Raw genomic sequence first — 7113 nt, forward strand, 5'->3', positions numbered from 1 at the left:
CCGGCGCCGCCGCTCTGCGGGCGCGGAGGCACCGCTTTGCGCGGCCGCCACCCACGCGGAGCCGCCGGCAGAGGCGGTGCGGGGCGGCCCCGGGCAGTGCGGGTACCGCCTCTCCCAGCACCGCCCATCAGAGCATCCTCCCCGCCTCCTCCTCCGCAGTGCCCCGCGGAGCCCCGGGTTGCGCTCCGGGACGCCGAAAGGTGCAAAGCTAGCGGGAGGGATGGGGAGCTCGCAGCCGCTGTGCGCTCGAGCTGCCGGCAATAAGGCACGCTGAGCGATGCGGCCGGGAGAGCCCCGATGTGCGGTGGCCGCGCTGACCTTCTCTCCGTGCCCGAGCCCGGGGGCAGAGGCGGTACCCGAAGCGCACTGCGGGGGGGACGCGTCAGAAGGAACATCGCACCACCACACATCGCACGTTTTCAAACAGGGAGCAAAAATAGAACTTCCAGTCACATTTCCAATCACGTCTGGGTGCGGGGGACATTTCGGGGATTTCGTTAGAGCTTTACGACAGCTTACGCAAACTTCATTTCCCCTTCACTTCCCCTTCCCTTCCCCTTCCCAGCGTCTGACTGCTCGTTGGATAATTGCCTCCTAAACCCAGCCCTACCCTCCCCGGCACAAGGTGAGGCGGTCACCTCCCGTCCTATCGCTGGTTACATCATTAACCCCAACGCTGCGGCTGCAGGAGCCACGTCAGTGCAAAGGGACTTATTTTCTCTTAATTGCTGCATTTCAATTCCCCCAATTCTTCTTGCTCCTGGAGAGACTCGCAGACTGAGAACATCTGTCTCCTGTCGCATGCGATGAGGTAAGGAAACAATGTGAGTGGGAAAGAGAATGACAGATGCTCAGCAGTGTCCTTCAGCATGGGAGTGCTGCTGGAGACGAGCAGGCTGCCCTAGGATCCACGGCCCTGCTCGGTGCCGCCAGGAGCTCCACAGTGCCGCTGCAACTGTAGGAGAAGGTCAAGGCACCATGGAACTGCCTCGAGCTCTCATTCCCTCTGCACCACACGGTGCCATACCCAGCTTCCCAACCGAGCCCAGATCCCAGCAGTGATGCCGTTAGGAAAAGCCCAGAACCCTTTTCCCATCCAAACCACAAACGGATTATTTCTCAGCAATTAGGTGTGCTGCTGATACAAACAGTGATGCTGGCAGCAGAAGCAAACACTCATTGGGATGCAAAGCCACTCAGGAAACCCATGTGGGGGTTTCCAATTCAAATTCAAATCGAGTTCCTAAATGTTCTTAGGTTGCAGAACAGAAAATTCCACCGTGAATCATCAGATTGGTTCATAAGCAAATACAAGCTCAAATCAGGGGATAAAGGCAGCTAAGGAAGCGCAAAGCTGAGAGAGACATCCCAAAGTTCAAACCAGCTCTACGGCTTCCCTTCTTGAAAATCTCTCCCGACTATGTGCCCTAGCATTTACATTTCTGCCCCAACCTTTTGTCCCTTTGCTCTCCCATGGCTTAAAGTGTTGTGAATGGAAGTGAGGAGCTGTGCCAGCACGTCACAGATGTGGCACATCAGCCCTGAGCTGCGTGGAACCAGCAGGCAGCACGGCTCCATTTCTGATTCTGTCTGCATTTGTTGCTTGTTTGCTTTCAGGACCAGATGGATTTGAATAGTGATAGAACAAGGGGGAATGGTTTTAAACTGAGACAGGGGAGGTTTAGGTTGGATATTAGGAGGAAGTTTTTCACACACAGGGTGGTGAGGCACTGGCACAGGTTGCCCAAGGAGGCTGTGGATGCCCCATCCCTGCAGGCATTTAAGGCCAGGCTGGATGTGGCTCTGGGCAGCCTGGGCTGCTGGTTGGTGACCTGCACACAGCAGGGGTTGGAACTGGGTGAGCACTGTGGGCCTTTGCAACCCAGGCCATGCTGTGATTCTGTGAAATGCAGTTCAGTAATGCAAAGGGCACAGCACTGACCCATAGTGCACACAAGCTAAGCATGGTAGAGGCAGCCAATTACAGAAGTCCAGCGGTGTGCTCAGAGAACGAAATCAATCTTCATTTCAGATAAACAGTTACAGCAGAAATGCAGCAAACATCCTTTTCTACAGACAATAAATGGTTGTTAGCTGAAGACAGGCATTCAAATGATCTTTACATTTCCCATCGGTGCTATTAGCAAACTCACATTTTCCAATAAAACGAGTGTAAATCACAGCCATAAATCACCGCAGCGGGGCTGGGGAGCATTGAACAGGGAGAGTGTGTGGGGGGGGGGGGGGGCAGCCCTACCTGGAGCCAGCACAGCACCCAGCTGTGGGCACAGCACCCATCCCATCCCACCACCAGGGCTGGGCCCAGCACCCAGTGTAGGTAGTGCAGCTCTGGGATCTGCTCCCAGTTCACCACCGGCCAGAGCAGTGTCCTCACCTGTGCCATAGAATCACAGTCATTAAGGCTGGAAAAGCCCTCCAGCCTGCAGCACAGCTGACACAGCACATGGGGTCATGAAAAGGTGAACTTTTGGTTTGATCTGTATGGATCTGTGTCCTCTACCTGCTCAGTATGCACCAGTGCTGCACCAGCAGCTCATTTTCTGTTTGCCAACCGCAGGCACTCAGCTCCTGCCACGTCCTCCCAGGGGCAGCACCAAGCCTGAAGTCTGCACAGTGCAGTGCTGACATTTCATGGAAGAAAAAGATTCACAGGAGCTACAAAACCAGAAAGAAGTGTCTGCTCTTCCAGCACTCCTGCTTCCCTTAGAAATGTATTTTCAAAGCTACAGTGCCAGAGAGCCGACCTGGGGTCATTTGTAGGCTTTTATGAGCTTCTTATTTGAAGTCTCAAGCCATGAATTCTTCCCTAAATAAACTCACACCTCACAAAAATGTGCACTTAGTGCTCCGGAACGTGGGCAGCTAAAAATACACCCAATTATCTCTGCTTGAAATGTCAGCACAGACAGGTCTGCAAACGAGTCCTTTCCCATCACATCTTAAATAACGGAGCAGAGACGAAAGTTGGATCTGCTCCTGGCACCTGGGAGAGCAGCGAGTGATGCTGGATGTGGCCGGGCTTCTTGGAAGAGCGGAAAGGAAGGAAGAAAAAAGGAATAAATAGAGAAAAGTGTGTCTTTGTGGAGGGCTTCCTGCTGGCTTTGGGTGCCAGGAGCTTTGCGACCCTCTCGACCCTGAGGAGCTCACTGTGCAACACTCTGCTGGGATGTAGGCAGCACTGCAAACACTGTGGGGAATAAAACAAAAGTTCATTTACCCCATCTCCAGGCAAAACGTAAGAATAAAGCTGGGTATGCTGAGGCAGAGCTTTTCCAGAGAGATGCTCAGAAGGACGCTATTGAAATGAGCTCACCTGCAAGACCAGGGGAGATGTGTTACTGAGGCAGGTGTTAGCATGGAGCACCAGGATGCAAAATGGAATCAGTGGCAATGGAAGCCATCCCCAGGGATGTCTGCATGCAGAATTCATAAACCACTGCTCTCTCATTCGCTCACAGCAAAGCGAAACACCTGCAGCATTTACATCGATATCCAAGCTGTCTTTGCTGGGCTGATCCAAGAAATGGCCCCAAGCTGTTGTGGAGGGGCAGGAATGAGGGATGCCCGAGCAGACCAGGTGAGGGGATGAGTCTGATGTGAAATATTGGCACAGGGCAGAATTTCTGCCTGATGTGCTGGCAAAAATAGAAGGGGGCAACTGGAAATGGGCAAGGAGGAGACGGGTGAGGCCTTACCCTGCACGGTCTGTTGGTAAGGTTGCATATACTTCAGCTGCCTCCATGCATTTCCTTCCTGACTTTGTCATTAATGACCATCAGCACTGAAGGAAGGGCTCACATGGCAAGGCTTCTCTTTCCCTTGTAGTGCAAAATTGGGACAGACAATACGTGCTTTGTTCACTCATTCCTTACTCCTAACCTCAGGGCTTTCAAAACGTTGGTAGTTTTGGATGTATGGAACATAAATCCTTCCTTTCTTTCTGCCTTTGCACCTAGGAAATGCCAAAGAAAGCTTTGCTGTGCTTCAAAACCGTGTGATTTAAAATACATTTTCCTCACATCTCAGATGTATTTCAGAAACGCGCAGCTCCCACTGCAGTTCCTGGGATGTCAGAACCTCAATACATTTCCATCCCTCACTACTCAGTTTTGATTAAAAGCAAGCCCTGCTATTTCTAGTGCTTGCACGCAAGCCAGTTGATCTGAAGAAAATAAAATGTTCCAGAAGAGGGAATAATGAGCCCTCCAAGAGCACCTCCTTGCACCCCAAGGAAGGGGATTCTTACCAGCAGCCCAATTTATGCCCACCAAAACCACCCCTCATTGCCACCCGAGTATAGGAAATGTGCCCATGGAATCACAGAACCATTCAAGTTGGAGAAGACCTTTAGGATCCCCAACCCAACCCAACCCCACCAAGCCCCCTGGGAAACTGTGCCAGTGCCCAACTGCTCTTTAGAGAAGTTCTTCCTCATTCCCAGCCTAACCCTTAAGGCAAGCCTGGAGCAAACTGCAATAAAACCATGAAGATATGCTGAAAAACAGCAGCATTCATATATATATAAATGTATGTATATACATTCAGCTACACAGAATGTAGCTGTATCTATGGATTTAGTATATTAGAGACTATGAAGCATATTTGAGCTCTATGAAGGTCTGGCTTCATCTGCTTTGCAAATGCAGGAGCTCCTTACAGTATATTCTTCCAACCCAGTTCTCACAGCCTTCCCATACATTCTGCTGGAAGATAATTCCATTTGACAAATTTTAAAATGTTAAATACTACAAAGCATTGACCAACCTTAGGTTTCCTCCCTTCTCTCCCCATTCTTTCCTAACACGTCTGGCTGTTCAGGTACGTGCAGCCAGCACAAAGCACTGGCTGAAGCACTTCTCTACAAATGGGTTTTTTGGGTTCCTTGGAGACCTTCTGACCCACCACGTCCTTTTCAGCCTATTGCTTCCATTTGGCTCATTTTACTCAGTAAACTCTCCTTTAAGGAATTTTCCTTCAGCTTCTCATTGCAATGGAAAGTAACACCTGCATCCCCAGAATTGCCTGGTGAGGTCCCAGAGAGCTGCCCCCAGGGAATGTCAGCACAGACCAGCAGCAGGGCTGTTTCTTCTTCTTTTTTTAATTCCTGTGTGGTAAAAAGGTATTTCAGAATTAGAAAAGTGGTAAATAAAGCAAAAAAGTGTTCTCACATGCAGACCATACAAGAGGTTATCTTCACAGCTTTGGCTAGAGATCACTTATGCAGAGACGGATGAAATACGGGGTTGCAGCTTGGTGATTTCTGAGCATCCTGCTCTGGCACGTGAAGATCACAGGGCTGAGCTCCTATATAATGCAGAGCCAGATACTGATTTTCTCTCCATTTCCCTGACCAAAGGAGGTGCAGACAGAGGACGGGTGGGCCGAGCCATTGGGGTGAACAGTGAGCAGCCCCTGGCACGTGGCCCTGCCACCAACCCATCCTGCAGCGAGTGCAGCACCCAGACAGAGCCGTGCAGGAGAGGAGAACCCAGCTGCATTGCCGAGGGTTGAATTAAGGAGCACCAATTTAATCACTTGCAGGCGTGACTCCTTCCCTGTGGCAGATGTCACCTGGCAGACAACGAGGGTGTATCATAGAGCGAATGGAGTCGCCCCTCTCACATGGCTGGGGCTGTGCAGACTGAACCCATTGCTCACGTATCCCATTGAGCACAGCCTTATCAGTAGTGATGGTGGGTGACACCAGGCAGATCTGGGACGGCTCGTGCAGGCTTGGCATGTCCCCACATGCACAGCATTTAACTCATGGTGATTTGCTTAAGGGCTCGACCCCCAGGAATTTTTTATCTCCATGTAACTCCTAAATGTACCTCAAAAGAAGAGAGAAAAACACACACAGTTTGGTTTTTTTTTTTTTTTGCTTTTCCTTTTCCTAATGAAAAATGAGATGCTGGTTGTTTCCCTCGCTGTAATTATAGCCCCATTACCAATCCTAACTATTAACGCTTCTGCAAAATGCAAAAAGAAACATACCTCTGCCTGCACTCATTACTCACAAATAGATTATTTTATGATTCATCTAAATGATTCACATACTATAATTAACACGAGCTCTACAGTTAATTGCATCTCTGTGAAATAGTTTAATAATCAGAGTAGCGACTTGACGGGCGTTTTTTTAACGGCGTCTGTGCGATGGATGTTTTATATAAACTGCAGCTTATTAGAAGCAAACACACAAATACATTTTTCTCTGCAGACTGTCCGGGTCGCTTTAGGCTTAGAAAACACAGAAGCAGGTATGCTTTGAGAGAAAAGATTTGTCAGCTTTTTCTATTTGCACAAGTGTCCTCGTCAGTCTCTATGACGCCCTGTAGATGAAGGCCACATCACCTCTCCTGACTCTTAACACCATGACTTCATTTTCACAAGGTTAATACCAAAAAGATTTGATTTAGACGGGAATTGGAATTAGAGTAAAAGCTGACATAACCGTGCTAGCACTGGGGATTGGGTTTCTCTGGAGTCCCTTCCATGGAGCCAATGCCATAACCCTGCTCCTGCCTCCCCACCTGCCAAGGATTCTTTGGCACTGATGCTTACAATCCTTTATTTTTAAAGCAGACTCTCCTCCACCCTCAGCACAACCGACCACCTCACGATTCAAGATGTGACTGGAAGAAAGAAAATCCTCCAACTGCCAAAATAAGCCTAAAACACCGTTATTGGCACCATGCGTTCAGCATCACTGCTGTGTTAGCTGCACGCAGCTCTGCAACCATTGGCACTGCTGCAGCATCATCAGCAGCCACAGTTCTCATCCTTTGGCCCTCCTGTGCCCCACTCCAGAGAGAAATCAGATTTATAGGAAAGCTCTACCTTTCCCATTGGTATTTTTCCCCAAAGCACAGCTGCTTGACAGAGCATTTGAAGAATGCTTACCCCAGAAGGTGTCGTTTTGGGTTTTGCAACCCAAGGAGAAGCCAAAGGCAACGACAGCAACCACCCCACCTCCCACCTCTCTGCCAATTGCAAACCGTGCACATAAACAAGGGCCGGGCAAACAGATGGGTTGTGCTGCAAAGCCAATCTTTCAGCACACAGCACCACTTAAGCAGAAACAGACAGAAG

This window comes from Lagopus leucura, unplaced genomic scaffold (genome assembly GCF_019238085.1).
Source record: "Lagopus leucura isolate 7727_CA_CO unplaced genomic scaffold, USGS_WTPT01 Super-Scaffold_100019, whole genome shotgun sequence".
Lineage (NCBI taxonomy): Eukaryota > Metazoa > Chordata > Aves > Galliformes > Phasianidae > Lagopus > Lagopus leucura.